Raw genomic sequence first — 18,066 nt, 5'->3', positions numbered from 1 at the left:
CACAAGGAATAAAGTAGACATTTAGATGAAGCTTCATTAGAGACAGAGAATGAGAGAGAGAGAGAGAGAGAGAGTGCAACTGGGAGAGATCAGACAGGTTTTTGCCAGGTTCTGTGAGCAAATGATATCAGGCATTTATAGAGGCTAAAACATTAAGAACCAAATTTCTTCTAACCTTGAAAGAACCCACTAAGGGCTTTGAAGTGGAGTGAAAGGAAGGGCAATCTGTCTGGTTTGCCTGTTGCATGTCTTGAACTAAAACCACAGCACTTCAGTAGTGCTGCAGAATAAACATAAGCATCTCTTGCATTACCTTGGAAGGGACCATGAGCTAACCTTCCAAATATTTCTAAAAAAGCTGTATACCTTCACTGATCTGAACAGAAAATATCCATGCCAACAAATGGAACACATGGGTTTCTGCTCAGGCTTTCAGCTTCTGTTGAAATCTACATATGAAACTAACCAAAAAGTTGTGGCCAACTCTGTTTTGGTGATAAATAGCCAAACTCAATTGAAATTCATAGAGCTGAACTCCAAAATACAGTATATAGTTTTTCACATATGGTTCTATGCTTTTATGTGCTTGCACTCACCCTGACATTTCTACACTAATGTCTCATTTTCTGATTTTCCAGCACAGATAATTATGCAGGCATTTTAATTAAGGCAAGACATTTTATTTTCAGTGACAGATCAATATGCCCAGAAGAAGATCTACTGCCCAGTAGAGGGTGCTACTTGATTTTAGGAATAAAACTTATTGATAAACTTTAAGAATAATATTTCCATGTGATTATGCAAATCATGAGGGCATCAAGTCCTTCTGACAGCAGCACTAAAGAAACAGAAAGGTGGCATATTTTTTGCTAGAATGCTTGTTTCAGATGGTAGTTCAAAGTCCAGAGGAGTGATTTAAGTAAAACTTTGGTTTAATGCTCTGACATCAGTCTAAATGGCACTAGATACTACTGCTCAGAAATAAACGTTATGTACACAACCCATGCTCTTGGTTTGCTGGGCTGGATTTCTCATTTTATATTCTCTCCACTAAAGATGGCAGCAGGTTTTTACTCCTGGGCAGATTTTTTAGCTCTTTACCTTTTACCAGACCAAACCAACCTGCTTGGAATTTCAGAAGTTTGTTATTCTGGCAAAGCAGAAATTTAATGGAAAGTTTGAGGTCAATTCAACAAGATGTCTGGGAGACAGGAGGGCTCAAAAAAGGAAACAGTTTCACCTCTTGAAAGTTTTCCTAACCTTTTTTTGGCTCATAGAAACTACAAAATGTGTTGGCTGAGGAACTTAAAATTTTGTTTTAATCTTTTGTAGACTGTGATTCCTCTTTCATTTGGCTTCTTTTGGGGTGCTTCAGGGGGCAATTATTTAATCATTAAAAGACATTTATTCAAACATTTAGGGTTCCTAAATCCACATGACTGCTTGTATAGGGCTTATGAGATCTACAGTAGGGAAATGCAACTTTCCCAGACTGCACAGACTGTTCCACAGGTAATTCTTGTGATCAGGGCAGGGCAAACGTCCTTTCAGAATAGGCTTTAGTAGGTTTCAGCTCCCCTATGGGAACATCTGAAGGGTTCCACTCAGAGCACCATCAGGTCTTCTGAGACCTGCTGGAGGCAAAGACCATTCCCACAAAGGTGTTTTGCTTCCTTTTTGTCTCTACATCTGCTTAGGGTTCTCCTTCTTGCCTCTGTTATCTGTGCATACATCTCCTGGCAGAATCTGAGGAAGAATAAATACTCCACCACAAATCTAAACTGGTTCTGTAAGCTCTGCCACTCCCAGTGTATGGCCAGAGGCAGACCTGTATATAAAGACCTACCCCATTGACATCTAGGAAAAAATCCACTTTTGTGTTCTCACCAAGTGGTAAAATGTCCTGTACTGGCCCTGAAGATCATATCTTTAGGTGTAGTTAACAGTTTTTTCAGTAGTGAGCAAAACTTTCCATAATGAGAATTGAAGGAGATTTGAACATTCACAATTTGTGATTTGTTATTCCTAACTGGCCCAAAATCTAAGGACTGAAGCAATTTACTGGCATCATTTTTCATAGAATACTATTAAGTAAAAGATGAGGTTCCGTAATGATTTATGAACCGAATAGGGTCAGAATTAGCGCCATGGTGAAGATTCTGTTCCATTTTTTGAGATATTTGTGCTGCTTCCAGCTTCTTGGATTTACCATAAATTATATAATTTTCAATCCAAAAAATACAGACATAAGGAGGTAGAATCAAAATATGTAAGTCAGAAAGAATCTGTGGAAGTTTGGGAAACTTGAAACCAAGCTGTTAGAAAGGAATGAGGGAGGTATGCAAAAAGTATAAAATAGTTAATATTACACCTACAGGCAGAATTATTCTCCAAAGTACAGAATATTTTCTGAAAGTAACTTAATGTTGTTGAAATGTTGACTAGAATGTGTAAAGCTAGTCCTGAGACAGCCACTGCATTATGTGTGAGCTGTCCTCCTGTCACCAAACTCTTTTTTTTCCCATTCCATCTTTTCTTCTGTCTCCCCATCCCAAACTACCCCAAATTTTGCTGTAGTAAATGGGAAAATAAATTAAGGAAGTCTGGTATGTTTGCAGGTACAGGTCCCAAGTTTTATTTGTCAATAAGTGACCTAGCAGAAGTAAAAAATAGGAACCTAAAAGATGATAAACTGAGTTTGCAAAGAGATACAGACTTGGTTGGGAGCAATGACAGAGAACTGGCATTTTTAAGAAAGCCATTTTTCATCCTGCAAATAATTATGAGGACCTGTCATCCATCACCTAAAGGAAATTTCTTCATTAAAACCTATTTGTCGTGTAATTTCTCTGTTTGCAAATATGTGTTGGCTTTTTTTCATTAAACAAGTCCATCACCTTTCACATACTTGAAAGAGAGACTCCAACAAGGAGTGCTTCAGGTTCATTATTTGGCTCAGTTATTTGCCAGATGTTAAGTGAGGCTGTGTTTTGGCTGGCCTGTATGCTCTAATGTAATATTAAACCAACTAAAACATTAAATGGGGTCCAAGTGCAGACCTGCAGTTAAGAGAAGCATTTAATGAAAAAGGAGAGTTCCTGAAATTTAATCTTCAGTCTTGATATAATCTAAATTATTCAGGCTAACAACATAAATTAAAATCAATATACTGTTAAAAATATGACAAAAATCTGCTGGTTTTAAATTCAAATAATCTCCACCAACACTCACCCTATTTTACCTTCAGGATAACATTGTAATGTCTAGAAGGGCTAGTTGTAAGGGACTGTGACCTCTGTTTCCAATTTTCCTCCTGAGAATTGCAGGCTATCTATCTGCAGACCTATTTTCTATGTGTCTCATTTTATAATCATATCAAGAAATTTATTCCACCACACAATCCTTAAATGGCAACTTTGTTGTTTCTGCCTGGCAGTTCATGACTGTATCTGGTCTATTAACTCATCCACAAAGGCCAATTGGCAAGTTAGCTGCTGGTACGGTTAAAACATGATTGAAAACTCCATAAAATGAAAAGTATTTGGTAATTGATTAATTTTTTTCTCTATATTCCAGAAGATGATTTTTGAGGGCTGTTAACATTTATCATTGCAACCCCAAAGTCTGCTTGCAAGATTAATTGTTCTCTTCCATTGTTATCATTGCTATACTTATGAAAATGTAAATTACATGGTTTTATTGCTTTATTTATTCACCTGGTACATAGAATAGGCATCACAAAACACTAGGCATGAAATATGTATTAAAATGTTATAAAACACATAAGAAAGCTAAATGAAAAAATCTAATTGCTGGTGTCACCTGGTGACAGATATCTCTGACATAAAGTCTTTTCTTTTTTGGATTATGTGCTTTTAGTACCATCCCACAGCAAATATTAAAGAAGTAAGATAATTTTGTGGGAAATTTTTTGTTGTTGTTTTCTGTTTGCAACACTGTGTCCCTGTAGTTCCACAAAAGACATCTTTTGATCTGGTGTTTTTTTGAAAGGCCCTTCTTGACTTCAATGAGTTTCATATCAGGCCTCAGTTCTGTACCAGATAAAACTCTCCCAGCAGGATTTTTCTGCCATCCATCATAGGCCAATTAGGAGGAACCAGGTGGTTATCTGAATCTTGAGGTGCACAAGTAATTGTCAAAATTACTTCTGGCTTGTGTATAGGAAGGATACAAAATTATCCATTTAACTGTTTGGAAACTGTCTAACCCTCTCAACTACACCTCAAATAGTAATTGTTTAGTTTCTTGGAGTCACTCTGGGATTATATATATTCTCCACTTGCAATTCATCATTCATGACCAGTCACCCACTGGTGAGTAGTGCAGCCATATTCAATTAATTCTGGTATAAATTTGAAATCACATCACAGCAAGAGAGCATTAATTTCTATCTTCTTTTCTATCTTCCTCTGCATAGGTGATGACAATAATAAATAGAAAAATGAATAGGATGGTAACCAGGAGTTCATCTGTATACATGCACAAATAGTTATAAAAGATACAGAAAAGAAAGATGCATGAATGGCCTCGAAAATACAAAAGTAGATAAAAAAATACTTCTTGGTGTATAGGAAAAAATAGGTACAACTTATATACAACCTGCCTGTATCTGTCGTCAGCCATATATTTATGAATGATTGTACTGACTGTCAGAATTTAACAAGAGGAACAAAACAGTGTAAAATAATATTTATTTGAAACAATATTGAACCTCGTCTTAGTGCAAAGTAACAGGAACATCCTGTTGAATGATTTTGAGAGACACATTTTGTTTAAAAGGTGCCTTCAGCAGTTTGAAATTCAGGAAAGAGAAAGCTCAGACCTGTCCAGGTTTGTAGCATTTTGCCTGAGCACCTCCACAGATAATGAGTGAAGAAAAGCCTTGTGAAAGTTGTGGTTGAAATAGATGTTCATAGCAGAAATAAAATACGCAAAAGTTATTACTTGTATTTCAAATCAGCCATAAAAACCAAGCTTATTAATTATTACAAACATGAATATAATAATATACCTCTAACTGTAATCATATTCAGGTCGTTTGATACAAACTTTTCTAATTTGGCAACAAACTATTTGCTTGGAAATCAAGCAATGGTAACTAGAAATTACTCTAGTTTTAAGCAAACATGTTCACAGTTTAATCCTTCATTTGCTGTGGTTATCTCTTATTTGCCTTCCACAGGAAAATGCAGATTGCTCTGTCATCAGTAGCTGTCCTCCTGCTGCCTCCTCACCCCTTCCCTCCAGTTGCTTCCACTTCAGCGGTGTCAAGCTCTGGGAAACAGACCATCCTTGACTTCCTTGATGTAGCAATGTGAGAAGCCTTTCAAAACTCATGCTCTAGATAGGAAATTATTAAATTAATATAAAAATTATTCAGCAAAGAAGGCTTTGATTTCCATTTATTCTTTTCCTTGACTTAAATGTAGACATGTATACAGAAGACATTAAAAGACTTTTCATAAATCCCCAAGGCCACACAGATACAAGAGTTTGCTGTCTAGACTCCTCATTACTTTTCCTCTCTTGCTTTTCAATGAAGTGCATGCCAGCAATGGCCTGGAAGTAAATCACACCCCTGAATTTTGCCAGAGTACTCTCCTTTGCTTCTCAAGAGAACTTCACTTTTGCTAGATCTCTCTCCCTCCTAGAATCTGTACTCCTGGGATCCCAGCTTTCAACTCAGACAAAAAAGAAAACCTCTCCTGAATACCCTACAAAATGGGAACTTTCTATTCTAGACTAGCATGCTCTTTGTAGGAGTGGTAACTGTGTTGCCCAACCTTGTGGGCTTTGATCCAAATCTTGGTGACACAGTTCCTGGATGTACTCTAATCATTAGGCCATTGCTCAAGAGGTAGGTACCAACCAGTTTCTTCAGGGAAGGTGCCTACAGCTAGTAAAATCAAATCCACCCAGAAGAGCTGGATGGACATGAAGAGCTGGACATGAAAATTAAGAATGTTTTGTTGATAATTCTCAAATGCAGCTAAGTGGGAAATAGTAATTTAAGTATCTCAGGTGGGCAACCTTTCTACTGAACATGTACACTTTCAGAGAGCTACTTGTGTTGGGGAGCTTTCCGCAGAAAGTAACATGTGCCATCTCAATTATTTTGATGCATAAGAACATGAGAGTGATCTGACTGGGTCACACCTCAGCTCAGAGTCCTATTATCAAAAAAGTCAAAAAGCAGATGCCTATGGAAGATTGTAAGTGATTTCACTGAAGAATACTCATCCATCATACAACCATTTGTGCCTCACTGGCTTTTTGCACTGGTTGTCTGGCATACAATAACTCTCAATGGACTTTTCTTATATGAATTTGTGTAGCTGACTTTGGAAATCATGCCAACTTTCAGCATCTGAAACAAGCTGTGATAAGGAGATTCAGAGCTTAACTATATATTGACACAGATGGATTAGGGACAGCTTGTATGAACCTCTCTCCTGGAACTGAATTACTCTGGGAATTTCAGTCTTATTTACAGTTACCTCTTGGTCCCTTAAAATAAAATAAAAGCTGGTGGCTTTATTCAGCCAGATGGCTGAATAAAACCTGAAAGTAAATACCTGCCAGTACCACTGAAAAATTTGCTATCATTATATTTAAGGTGTTTTTCTGGGGTGACATTGTGGTAATCTGTTAGGACTGAACTGTTAAAATGGGGCCTCTTATTAGGCCTGTTCACCTCTGCCATTAGCAGATTATTTGTTCCTTCATATTTAGTGCATTTTCCTTTGTTAGTACTTTCACTGTTTTTTTTTTTTCTTTTTTCATGAAGAGAAATATCATGCATTAATAAAAAGCACAACAGGAAGAATGAGACATTTACATATTAAAAAAATCCAATCACACTAAGCTGAATTAAGGTTTTAGGACATGAAAATACAGTTTCCCATCTTATGGAGAAATAAAAATTCTATTCATATCTTGGAGAAGAAGCAGTGAGGAAAGTTATTAAATATCACATTATCTTTTGATAGAGGAATAGATGCAGAATTATTGCTGGTAGCAGTTTAGATGTTTAGATCTTTAATTCATATTGAACAATGGGAAAACAAAAGATGGGAAAAAATATTATTCATGCTGCAAATATTTTGGTTTTGCTTTTTTTATCTGCATGCAAACCATCTATTTTGTTTGACACAGGTCGTTTTCTTGTCATTGTACATGCCATTCCCACTGTGGTATTACAGATACGCAAAACAGATAAACAGAAGAAGCAAATAAATAGTGTTCAGTGTAATGAATGCAATTTATAATTAAGATGGACAGGGGAAAGATTTGAAGATGAGGTTTAGAAAAATTACAAGTCCTGATGTTCAACTTGTTTCTAACTTTGTCTGTGCACCACTGATAAAATAGAATGAGAAAAGTCTTTATAAAGTAAATGATATATTATTACACAAAATAATAGGAACATGCACTGCTGTAAGTATGAATTAGGCATCCTGTGGTTGACTTCTGCATCATATAAACATACTAGTCAGTCCAAAACTGAAAACAGAGACAGGAATTCAGTAATCAGTGTCCCTTGTGCAGCTATTAGTGACTCCCAAAATTCCTTGCAATAAAGTACCCATATGGAACTATTAATGTAAGTAAAGCAAACTGTCAGAGCAGCCTATATATGATGAGTAATAATATATTTTCCGGAATTGGAGAGTATAAATACAAAAAGTACCAATAAAGGTCACTGAATTCAATTAGATTTTTCTATTGCATTTGTTGGCATTGAATCCTGATGGAAAAGGAAGACTTGCTTAATATAATGTGTAAAATAATACATATGAGTACATGATTGTTAATCATGCTACCAGTACACTGCACCTTTTGAGTGAAGGCCTAAAACAGAATTTCTGTGATTGGATTTGGAAATTTTTGGGATGGGAAATTTGCTTCTAGAACATTATGGAATTTCAAAGATGCTTCAGTGCTGACAATTCTTCTTGCATAGTGTGGACACATGCTTAAGTACATTATTGTCCTGCTTACTAGTTTGGTGTGGTATTCAGCAGCAGATTTTGGCATTCTTTACTAGAACATTAATCCATAAGGATTAATATAATCAATATAATTTATTTCCAAATTGATGCTGATCCAAGAATAACTTCATTCTGATGAAGTACCACTCTCTTCATTTACTCAGCTGGTCCCTTTCTGTATTAAATTCTATAACTATAAGTCATTAATATATTTCCAAATTTATTAATACCGTCTAAGTCAAATTAAGCCAATAAATTGAGCAGTTCTCAGTTCTCTTGTTTATTACATTGGATCCTAGCACAGGCAGACAATTTCAGACATTTCTATATTTTGTGCTCCTTAGTGCCTTGATTAAGACTGCTCTCAAGACTGACATTTCTCTAAAAGTATGTCTTGTTCTTATCAGTTTTTGTTGTAAATTTAACAATATTTTGATCAATTAAAAAGACCAGTGAGACAGAGATAATTAATCCTGTGTATTTACTTCTCTGCTCAGGAGGTGGAACATATTGCCTTCCACAAATGATAGCTTCTGCAAAAAGAAACATTTCTCTTTACCATACTTGTCTTACTGGTGCTTCTGCCTTTTCTCTCCTCTTATACCCAGGGAAAGGCAGCAATGGGAGGTGCAGACCAGCCACAAGGAGATATGATGAAGCTTATTAGTAGGATTCCTAGTAGTTCTACAGCCTAAGGACAACCCAAAGAATCTGTAGCTATCTACAGAGTTCCTTCATCGTTTGAGTTAGCTCATGGATCTTTCCTGATCCTGGAGGATCCAGTTGTTAGTATGCCCATCCTTCAAGTAATCTACTCCCAGGCAAATAATTCCTTGTTTTTAGAGGTTTAGAAGAGACCATGACCCTCTCTGAGTACTAATGCATTATGATACTTGGGTTCAGTGTGAAGTGTTTCACACTTTTATAGCACTGGCATGTTATTAAAAGCTAATATGAAGCTCCAAAGCTTCCAATTCATGTATGTTGCTATTTTGTGTATTTTTAAAAGACTATTCCAAAAACCAGTCATATGAATATAATGACTAGTTGACCTCCCAAGAAATTTGGGTTGCTCTGAGGCAAAACATAGGGTATAATTTTAGAATAGAGGGGTTTTGTTTTTTTTTTAATTTGTAAATGCTTAGCAGATTAAGGAAATTGACAAATTAATTAAATTTGTCAAACATACAGAGCTCTGAGTGTACAGTAATTACTCATGGCTACAGCATAGAGATCTTTGGAAAATAGTATGTTTGGTGTTTAACAACTCATTTTTTTAAGTGTTATTAGGAAATGTAGTAGGCACAAACAGAAATTAATCTACTTATCTATATATTTTACATAGACTATGTTTTTGGTCAAAATAATATAACTTATTTTATGACAGAAGTAAAAATAACATTTATTCCCTTTCAATGTCTTGCTAAATTATCTAAATCTGAATTTGATGAATATGGCTGACCAGACTGACATATATTTAGTGACCCTGAACTAAAAACAAACAAACAAAAAAATTCAATGCAGTTTTGCTGCTGTCACAAAATTGCAGTGACATACTTCTGCTCACCAGCAGCCATGTAATGAAAAAACTACTCCTGAAATCCTAAACCTAACATTTTCCTCTTAGCCAGCATAAATGTTTCTTATGTAAAATCTGATCCCTTAATAAATTATAATTTATGTAAAATCTGCAAAATGCTTTTGTAAGCAAGAACTAGTCCTGACAAAAAGCTTCTGTGGCTACGCTTACTTGCATGTCTATTGTTTCCTCAATCAGGAGGGAAATTTTTCCAGGAAAGAGCCCTTAGCACCTTCAATGTAAAGTAGAAAGTAAGGGAAACGGTAAATTCAAGAAATATTTGCTTTTAAAATTATATTTTATTTGTGTGTCTTAGCCAGTCACAGCTTGTTTCAGAATGATTAGCAGCAGTATTTTCCAGTGTGTTGGAGTACACAGTGATTTTGCATTTTTTATCCAATGCACAGTCACAACTTCTGGGAAAACTTATTGTAGTGGTCTCTTAGGACATTTATTTCTTGCATTAGATAGTGAAGGAAAAGAATTCAGGTGTAGCATCTCAATATTACACTCTAATGGGGACATGCTTTAGTGGTGGAGTGGTCAATGTTAGCTTAATGGGTGTACTCAGAGATCTCAGAGTTCTTTTCCAACTTAAACAATTATGTGATTCTAATAGTCTTTAGAATAGAAGACATTTCATCACCAGCACTAGAGGGACTGTTTTCTTGAATAAAATCTCCGGTTTCTGATAGATGAAGATTCAGGTGTGCATTTCAATTGCTTTCAAATCTGGGTCTTTAAAAAAAATAAAATTGGGACAAAATGACCTAATTATGCACTGAGTGTATTTTAACATGAAAAACCAACAGGCAGAAATTAGTTTAATCTGCCTGTACTGCAACAATGCAACAGCTAACTCCATTATATGCTGATAAGCAATTGTGTGAACACAAGTAGAAGCCAGGTTGAACATGAGTCGATAAGCCTCACTGAGCAGAAAATATGTTGCACTAAGGCTGCACTACATAAACCATATGTTGACTTAGCTTCTGTACATGTATAGTTATCTTCAGTCTATTGGGACTATCACTTTCCCAATGCCTTTCCAAGGAAAGGCAAACCAGAGGAGATGGAGAACTGCACCATCAGATGGGGAATGTGCTATAAATAGCACTGGAGCAGTCAATCTGCTCAGCAAATTCACTTAGTGCTTGAGTGCTGCAAAGCCAGCTCTCCTCTTTCAGGGTGTCAGGTGGCTCCTGCTCAAGCACTGTAGTGCCTTTGAAGCAGGTTTCCCACTCTGGGACTGGCATGAATGTGACTGGAGTCTGCTCATGTCTGACCTTTTGCAGTGACATAAACCCCCCCAAAGTCCCAAAGAGCCACTGTCCAGTCCCAAAGAAACACTAGAGTAGCTTTAGATTTTCTTCACACTCTCTCAGCCATGCAGCTTACTTAAAGTCTACACAGAAAGACATGCAGTTAGGGATGAAGGGTAGAAAACCAGAATACCAAATTCTGTGCAGTATGCACTAGGCAGATAGAGGATCTGGTTAAACTGGCTTCCATCTAATTGCTTCAAATCTATTTCTACATCTGCATCTACATTCACTTCCTTAATATCTTCTCACACTCCATTCCCATCCTAAAGTTCAAGGTGCTTGATCTGGATATTAAACAGTCTGGGAAATCATTGCAAAAAGAATTTACAAAAGTAATCAGGCAAGTATTTAGAAAAAAAAAAAAAAAAAAGACTCTGCTTATACCCTCTTCTGCCCAAGCAAATAATTTAATCTCAGACATTTTCAAACAGAAAAGTTAAAGCACAAGCTAGTAGTCATTAACAGTGTACAGAATATGAGTTCCAAAACAGAAACCTGGATCTAAGTGTAGACCCCAGCCAGTCAGAATGGAAGTGCTCTGTATGACCTCTTTCTTCCACCTCACATAATCAAAACACCCCAAACTTCTCTTTTTGAATACATAACAGTAAGAACACACTAATTGCAGAAATCTGCAGGCCAAAAATTATTTTCAGGATACTTATATGGTATAATTTCTAAAATCCATGTATTTGAGAAAGTGTCCACTTGTAAATTTCAAACTGGAAAAGTATAGTTGCTAAGAACACAGGGTGCTACACAAATAATCTCTTAGGCTTATACATTAGATTGTATTCTCTTTTTAAGAAAGGCAAATCAAAACACTCAATAGAATACACATTCATTGAGCATTCCAGAAAATGGATTCAAATCCTTGTTCTTCCTCATATAGGTTATAGGCTTGATGCCAGGTGCCTTATTTTCTAGGTAAATAATATATATTATAGTATTCATTTTCATTTTGACAATAAATTTCATACCAGCTAAACTCCCACGGGTAACCTTTTTTTTTTCCCAGCCATTTCTAATTGTAAGTTTTTTTATGTACAGGGAAAAATGAAAGAGAGGAAATATAACCATATTTATTGGGCAAATCACATACTATATGCATCCTTCTACTGGGAAAAAAACCAGATGTGTAATGACAGACAGAGATATCAAAAAAATCAGTCTTTGAGATGGCAGCAGGATGTTTATATTCTAGTCCTGGCTCTGATTCAGGTTTTACTTTCCAATTCTTGGCCTTTTTGAATTCCTTATGTGTCTTGTCCATTTAACTTACAAAAACTTTGGCAAAAGAGCATTTCCTTAAGGTCTGTTGCTGTTGTATAGAACCTGGGACACTCCATGCTATCAATACTGGTGTATTAGTAACAGCAAGCTCAGGGGATCTCCCAGCCTAGATCTGAGTAGGGAAAAGCAGGAAGAGATGCTGCAGCAGTGGGAATGTGATCTTCTTAGGACATGTTTTGAAAAGCCAATTGTAGGAAACCAGGCTGAGCTTCTTTCAGCACAGCTCTCAGCCTCTTGTTTTAGGTGCAACCCTCCTATTCATCTCCATCGTTCAGGGAGTTCTCTGTCTCTTTGCAATAATTTAGAGCCTTGAAAGAAAAAGTATGGGGCTTTCCTCATCTTCAGGAACTTTTCTAGTTAGGGACTGATATTATTACTGTTTACAACCAAAAGAAATTCTTTGTTGTCACAGAGGAATACCAGCATAAGCTAAGGCCAATGAGATAAAATCAGCCTCCAGTGCAAAACATCAAACCTTTGAAACAGTAGTAGCTGACAAGTTGGTTGTTGCTGCTAAATTTTTTCCACTTGGCTGTATCGACTTTGGGCATTAGGTCAAATTTACCTCTCAAAACACTGAGTCTGGTAGATGTGATGTTAGTATCAAAGACAGTTGACTCTAGCACTGCACCCAAAGCATTTATCATTGAACGTATTGCACATATTGTTAAGTTATCAGTGTTAAAATGATACGTCATCCTTATAAAACTAGAAACAATTGTTCTACAGTAATGTATTAAGAGGCATGCATTATGTTTTATGAAATGTTTAATGGAGAAAAAAGGTTTCTACCTTTTCTCAACAACCTTAACAAGGCTGTTGGATTATGACACCTAATTTTATTTCTTCCTCTTTTTTTAATTTCATTTTTAGCCATTTAGGAAGATTTTTTTCCTAATAAACTACTAAATTACTTTTACCAAATACTCACAAGGAGAGTCTTTTGAATTAGTGGATAAAACTAAACTCACTCCCCTTCTGCAGGTACATTAGTATGTTATATGTAATTATTTATGATTCATCCAAAATAGCTTCTCACAGCCCCATAAATCTTATAGAGTCAGAACTTTGTGGCTTCATCTCTGCTGACAGTTTTTACTCTTTTGCATTTTACTCAAATGGTCCTTGAATTGAAGAATTGTTCTTACTCAGCATGAAGTTACACAGCAAATTCAGGGAACTGTATCCCACTGGACAGAAAGAAAGGAGGTATTTATTTCTACCAGGATGAAGCACCAACATCTAAAACTGCAGTCTAAATTCCTGCTTATTTTTTGCCACACCCTGGAAGCGTCTAAGCTCCAGAGGCACCAGCTTTTCACATTAAAATTCTCCAGACTCCTGAAATTCTGTTGTGGGCATGTCCAGAAATGCCTCTCATGTCATGGCACCCAGTTAACTTACACTCTGGCTCCGTCAGATCCAATGAACTCAGCTTTCCTGCACCTGCACCCATCTTGCCCAAGGGGTAGAGCCAATGAACATTCCCAAAACACAGAGAGCTGCTGCTCTGAGAAGCGCAGCAGCAGCTGTTGCTGCTCTCCTCTGCCGCATTCAAGAGCTCTGTGGTCAGGGCTTTTACCCTAGATGTGGGAAAGCTGGGGTTTACACCCTCCTGTGCCTGAGGAAATCAAAACCCACACCCTTGCCACAAGGCCGTGGCTGTTCTGGGTGAAAGTGCTCTCCACCCTGCCCTTTGAAGCTCTTCCATCCCATAGGAGCAAACCACAGCTTCACAACGGCTGTGGAGAACATGAGTGAGCATGAACCTTTGAGGGGTTATGGTCCTCATGGGAGGAGGCAAAGGAGGTTTCGATGCCCTTTCCTTCCCCTAAGGAGTTTCTGGGTATTGTGGCCTAGGTCAAATGTATAACTGGTCTTTTTGAAGAACATATGGGAAGGGGTTTCTCCAATGCTTCTCAATGGAATGATGAGGATTGTGGCAGCAGTGAGTTTAACCCACTGACTATGGTCACTTCTCCTCACTGCCGCTGGAGCTTCTGAGTGCCATTGCTACTGCTCCTGGCTGGCTCTCACAAGGGCCTTGTGAAGGCTGAGTTTCCTCAACAACTCCTCTCCCAAGAGTAGCAAAAGAGCACACCATCAAACAACAATCAGCAGTACAGTGCAGCATTTCTAATACACATGACATCTATCATCTTCCACGTCCCAATTGCCCTGCAGTCCCACACACTGCCATAGCTACACCCGCCCTGGGAGACCACCAGGCCCCCCATATTCCTGCAGAAGCATGGACACTGCTTGTCCTCATTTCCCAAGGGCCAGGATCTCTGCCCCTTGCAGTTTGGTGAAGCTATTGTCTGTTTGACAAATTGCTTGGGGAGAGTCTTGAACTGGATTTCTTCTTTCAGGGGTTTTGGAGAACAAGTTGCATATTTCTTTATAATATGCATCTGTCTCTGTGACAACCCTTCCAGCCCAGGGCTGCCCAGTTCTGCTAGCAACCATTGTTTCCCAGGAAAATTTTCATGAAGTGGTAGCAGCCTCTGGGACCCAAGCTCACAATGAGCTTTCTGTTTGGCCTTGACTGATGGAAGTCTCCAATGACTCTCCAGTTTCTAGCAGTGAAAACATATGTGACACTCAAGTGCCCTTTAGTTTGTGTCTATTTTCATGGGATAGCTTGTATTCCTTGGCTCATAAAGCCAAACCACCACCTGACTTCATACCTTGTAAGTTGTTTGGCTCCCCAAGCACATTGTTCAAAGATTAATTCTTGATCTTCAGTGTTCTTTGACTTCGTTAGGCATATTTCCAGTGAAAGTAAAACTTGCTACATCAATATCTGCATATCCATTGCAATCCACAGTGCATTTTGCCTCTTTTTTCTACTGTCAAACCCCACACAGGGATACAGGTTTGACAAAAGAGATGGGTCTGAGCACTCACAAGTTGTCTGCCAGCTGATTTCTGTAGAGAAATATGTGATACACAATACATATATATCATTGCCAACATTCTCCTCAGAAGCACATTTGGGATGTGCCAAAGCAATGGAAACTGTAACTAAAACAAGTTAACTGACAGGCAGAAACAGGTAGGAAAGAAGTCTTTAATACTAGCCCCACTCAGAGAATTAATTTTTACAGGGGTAGTGACAGAGCTGAGGTTGGTACTTGAGAGGGCAGGCACTGCACAAACAGGTTTATGAGTGCGTCCTGTGGAGTTTACCAGGTGAGGACAAGGGCTGGACCTTGCTGGAGGCAATCATTCATAGCTACCTTAAGAGCTGTTCTGGGTATATTTCTAATGCTAGAGATTCATACTCACCCCATAAATAACTGTGTAACACAGTTTGTATAATTCATTTTGATTTGGTAATTTATAAAGTATATATTAATCTAATTTTAACCCTTTTCACTATGAAGAATGCTGTCTCTCCAACTTCAGTATTCTCTGAGTACAATAGTCATACATGTTTTGTTTTTCCTGTGGTTTGCAGAGTTTATGACTTTCTTTCTGTTACAGAAGTTGACTACACTATAACCACTTCCAAATACTTCCCCTGACAAGGATAAATCAGCTTGTGCTGAGCTTGGGGCTGTTATGGCCAGGTTGCTGCCAATATCAAAGCCTGTTTAAAAGCAGCTGAGGGAACTTAGTGCTCTACAGATACAGATGTTTCACATTTCATTACCAAAGTTTTATGCTAGCCACCTCTATACAACTGAACTGAAATTTTTCTAAATGCTTAATGCTGCAGAATCAACTATTGTTGAAATAAGACTATGTTCTGCATATCTTCTCCTGAGTTGGCAGGTGCTGCTGGAATGTACAGTGAATTGCTGTTTACTCCTCCTCCAGCGATCCTTTGCACTTCTAGAGCATTTCAGCTTGGGCAAGGCTTCTATCAGCCCCAGCAGTCTGCAGCTCCTCTTGCTTTACTCCTAGTGCCCTGTGTAGCTGAGTAACCCCTCAGAGCTGCGAACCATGACCAGCCTGTTTCTAGATGTCCAACCCTGCAGAGCATTGTCCTTGCAGGACCCATTAAGGGGGAGAGCGTGGCCTGAAATAGCCCAGGCCTGTGGCTGGAATGAAGCATGAAGCTTTTGCAATTGAGCTCCTTTATACACTACTCAGCTGTGCTTTTGTTATTTTTATGCACCAAACACCTGCACACCTCAAGTTAAAGGGCCTTGCTGATACTTAGAGACAATAATAAAAGCAGTAAATGGCTTTTTCAGTTGAAAGAGAAATCTCCCTACAAAGAAAGTGCCAGAGAGGCCATTGTTTTCAACTGTTTCTACTGCCTAGAAAATATTTTTGGTATATTCTGGGCTGCTTAGAAAACAGTGTGACCAGCAAGTTGAGGGAGTTGATTTTCCCTCTCTACTCGGCTCTTGTGTGATCCCACCTGGAGTACCCCATCCAGTTCTGGGACTTCAAACACAAAAAAGATGTGGAACTATTGGAGCAAGTCCAGAAGAGGGACATGAAGAAGATCAGAGGGCTGGAACACCTCTCCTATGGAGACAGGTTGAGAGGGTTGGATGTGTTCAGCCTGGAGAAGAGAAGGCTCTGGGGAAATTTTATTGCAGCCTTTCAATACTTTAGCAGGGCTTATAAGAAACTTGGAGAGACTTTTTAATGAAGGCTATACTTAGAGGACAAGAGTTAGGGTTAAGCAGGAAGAGGGAAGTTTACGATGAAGACAAGGAAGAAATTCTATACAATGAGGTTGGCGAGACTTTGAAACAGGCAGTCCAGAGAAGCTGAGGATACCCCATCCCTGAAACTGCTCAAGATCAGGTTGGACGGGATTCTGAGCAACCTGGTCTGGTGAAAGATGTCCCTGCCCATGGTTGGTTAGAACTAGAAGATCTTGAAAGGTCCCTTCCAGTACAAACCATTATGTGATTCCATATTTCTTTTATTCCATTAATAAAATGAGCTAGCTGGACTGACAGGAAAGTGGTGCTTCATAAGGTTTTAGCTAGGTTTGTTGTTGTTCTATTTGTTTGACATTAAGTAGCTCTTATAAAACTGACTCACAAACTAGATTTGGTAGTGACAGATTAAAATCATGGCCCCCCTTCTTCATGTAAGATTACAGACCAACAGATTTCTGTAACATCCTTCATAATCTCACACCTTGAGAAGTGGAATTTGAGGATTAAGTTTGGAAAAGGCCTCTCAGATCATCAAGTGCAACATCTGGAAGCTTTGTGTGGAATTAAGTAGAAAGGCTGCATGAATGTTAGATCATACCAAGATGAAATACCGTGTGGCTTTAATTTTGGGAAACACTGTATTTGTGTGAGAAAGAACACACTAGAAATGACAACTGGAAAAAAAACTTCACCTAAGGAACTATGATTTTGCTTTTAAAAATAATTCAATTTTCATGAAATTTCCACCAGAAATTACTCTATCTGGTCCTTTCAACAGAGCTGTTTTCCCTTCAGAGCACTGTAGAACATGTCTTACCTGAAATGGCAGCAGATACTTTGGTGCAGGAACTTAAGCAAGCAAACACCAACAAACCTATTAAGGTGAGATGGCTTGAATTAGTTTAGAATACAGACTACCAGTTGTATAAAAGTACACTTGGTAAAAGACAAAGTGGCAAAATATTTGCCATCTTTTGCAAATGAATTAATCTGTGGTAACTATTAATGGAGGAAGAAGGATTTTTTTGACACAGGTAAAAATATACAGCAGCTTTAGAGTATGATGTAAGTTTTAAGCAACAACCCGTCCTGATATGATTGATATTTGACTTTTTCTAGTATAGCAGACTCAGACCTTGTATGCATGCTGCACATAAAAGAACATAGATTAAGCATTTTGTGCCTTCTTTCACAAAAGATATATTTGCAGAAGAAGACTGAATTTG

Source organism: Taeniopygia guttata, chromosome 3 (assembly GCF_048771995.1).
Source record: "Taeniopygia guttata chromosome 3, bTaeGut7.mat, whole genome shotgun sequence".
Lineage (NCBI taxonomy): Eukaryota > Metazoa > Chordata > Aves > Passeriformes > Estrildidae > Taeniopygia > Taeniopygia guttata.
The sequence above is the reverse complement of the archived record's forward strand: the minus strand, read 5'-3'. Positions refer to the sequence as shown.